Genomic DNA, 2,947 nt, shown 5'->3' with positions numbered 1-2,947 from the left:
AACGTGACAGCACCCACATTTTTATATTTTCATGCACAGTTTGTCGGCAAAAATGCTCGCGCGTATAATCAAGTGGCACATCGTAAGATGGCGGCTCTCCCCACTCATGAGATTCTCCCCCATCCCGTGGATTCAACTCCGCTCGCCAAGTTAGGATGGCATGCCTAGTCCCGTGTTTCCTATGTCCATGCATCGAAGTCTTCCAAAACTTTTAGATCGGCAACAAACATATCTTTGTGCTAACTAATTGAGCAGAAACCAATCTCTGGCAGAAACTTAAGGGCATGTGACACAGCTAAATACCTATATTACCGACCTCACTTCATCAGTACACTGAATGTTTTTTTGAACCTAAGAACTTTTTTTGTAAATAAAATATCAAGCTGAAACTTTGGTAAATGTATCTGGAGCCTCGTCTAGTGGTCGCCAGGGTCCGTATTTACGTGTACAACGTTACCGGCTGATGCCGATGGACTTGATAGTTGAAACATTTTTTTTTTTACATTTTTATTGTTAAGATTTGTACTTAAACGTAGTTTTCTTTCGGCTGTTCCATTTCTCAAAGTTTGAGACCAATATTTTATGTATAAAAAAAGTTCAAACGTTCAAAAAATGTCGACGTTCAGAAAAAAGATAAAATAATTTTCAGTGAAGTTCCTAGCAAAATGCAGTACCTAAACGTACTTTATTGTACTCTAATACATCTTCCAAAGTTTCAGCTCGATATCTTATTTACAAAAAAAGTTCTTAGGTTCAAAAAAACATTCAGTGAACTTAATTGGTAAATCATTTCAGAAATTGCTAACTTTCGTCATTTACCGACGCGCAACTTGCGCCTTCAAAGTAATTCTTAGGTAATCCGCCAAGAGGCGCAGGTAGCAGCGCATGTTTTCACATTCTCTTATTCCATTATCTCTAAAATCTCCCACCTCATCTCTGACTCTATAATATGTTCAAAAGAACACACATAAAATTCATAATATCATAATTTGGTCATTTTTATGCTTTTTATGCATAATAAACACATTTTTTTTATTTTCGTTTGAATTCAAACATTTATTTTAAGAAATTTGAGTTAACTCTAAGATACTCACACTTGACGTTTAAATTGCTTCAAATTTCCCGCGCGAGGTCCTTTTAAGAATGGATGGTATTGTACATTTTTCTTGATTGGTTGACTTTTTTTTAGTTGCGCGTGGAAAGATCATAGCTTCTTGGATAATGATCATGAATGTAACCGCAACTGATCATGGATATCTGATTAAAGAAGCCACAAAGAAAGAGAAAAAACAGTATTCTGTATAGTTATTTCAAATGAAATGTGTTTTACTGTGGAATCTATCGCGAAGAAAATTCAACAGATTGTTTTATTCTGAAGTTTACGAAAAATTCATGTTCGATACTACACATAATGAATAGAGAAAGTAAGTGATTAATTGTAATAATAGAAAAATTATGTTTTGATATCAATCAGATAGCATGTCTACAAATATATAATATCCATTGGGCAGTTTCTACTCATACTTAAAAAATGAGGCTTTTCGTACTCAAGTTTTGGTACACGTAGCCACGGCCTATTATTTCTAAAGGAATTTTCATTATGTTTTTTAATTTATGCCTATGAGCATAATATCGGTCAGTCGTTTCAAATCTGATTTTTTTTTCAAGTAGAAAAGTGTGACATTGTATTCGTTCTGTGTAGAAATGTGCAGTTACGCGTAACTGGAGATGGAGGGCCTTTAGCACTGTACATAACCGCACATTTTGGAAGGTTCCGGTACCGGTGTTCGTAAAAGTTTTGTTTCAAATACCAATATTCTTAATTAAACAAATAAATCATGTCATCTAAAGCGAAACAGAGGCAAAAATATTCCGTGTTTCTGTATATTCTGCGGCATTTTTTTCTGCAGTTTTTGTTCGTTTTAATATTTGTGAATGTATTTTTTCTAAATTTTACAACTGTATGTATATTTTTAATTAGGAGTGACTTAATAATAAATTAGATTCAGCAAAATAATTGTTTAAACAAATTATTGTTGCTTATGACTATGTTCATGCATACCAATATCTATTAGTTGCGGGTTTTTTCTGAAATGTTTACATTTCTGTCCTTTTTATATTTAGTAAGGTAGTAATAATTTAGCGGCTTCTCTCGTATAACCCTTTAACGTAACAAAATATCGAAAATTGTTATTATTTGATGAATTCTAAGTGAAAAAGGTGGGGAAGAGCCTTTTTAAACCACATTATGATTTTCTTTACAAAAAAAAGAAGCTGAAATGCATCTTGCATACCTGACTGAAATCACTATACTATGGCGCTCATAATAAGTGATATTTGCGTGGGTCATTAAAAAGTATAAACAATTAAAAAATTATTCTTGTATTGCGTTGAGTATGATATAATAATGAAATTATGAATTATTAAGTATAACAAATTGGGAATTTGTTGTTATTAATGGATTTTAGATTGGGTTAGAGTCAGATACGTAACTAACATGGCGGCTAATTTTTACATTAAAGTGTCATTCGAAGAAGCCGCTATTCTAAAGTTTTACCTTCTTATTTTTTACGGAGTAGCTATTTCGCCATGCATGTATGTCGAAATAGCCGACGGTAGCTTATTTCGACATACAATTATGACCGAAAAAGGATGGTATTTTATTTCGCCCTTTCGGAATATATGCAGGAGAGGGGAATATATTCAGGACAGGCTGACGGTCAAAATAAGGGGAGTAAGTTATTTGTTATTATATGGTACATTATAATATAGGCATTAATCATTAAAAAGGCAGCTGACTGCGGTTTGGTCGAACGAGAAGAGAGAGACATTTCGGTATGCTAATAGTCAGTGCTCACATTATGGAAAAAGTATACATTTCAACACTGACTCGCCGCTCGTCGGTGTGTAGAAGAAGAAGGCGATGTTGCGCGCGCAGGCTTCTCTC

At 33.9% G+C, this 2,947-nt stretch overlaps 1 protein-coding gene across 2 annotated transcripts in view; it reads left to right on the top strand.

Moving 5' to 3' along the window:
• The first annotated feature begins 1,216 nt into the window (after positions 1 to 1,216).
• The window catches only part of LOC117168859 (protein IWS1 homolog), a 205,172-nt gene continuing 203,441 nt past the window's right edge, over positions 1,217 to 2,947 (top strand). Inside the window, exon 1 of one of the 2 annotated variants that reach the window (XM_033354728.1) lies at positions 1,217 to 1,424. The gene's annotated coding sequence lies outside the window, so the exon portion shown is untranslated. The remainder of the gene's footprint in view (positions 1,425 to 2,947) is intronic. The other variant, XM_033354729.1, reaches the window with a different exon arrangement.

The sequence above is a fragment of the Belonocnema kinseyi genome, chromosome 3, assembly GCF_010883055.1.
Source record: "Belonocnema kinseyi isolate 2016_QV_RU_SX_M_011 chromosome 3, B_treatae_v1, whole genome shotgun sequence".
Classification (NCBI taxonomy): Eukaryota; Metazoa; Arthropoda; class Insecta; order Hymenoptera; family Cynipidae; genus Belonocnema; species Belonocnema kinseyi.
Note: the sequence above shows the minus strand (reverse complement) of the source record. Positions and strands in the feature narration are given on the sequence as shown.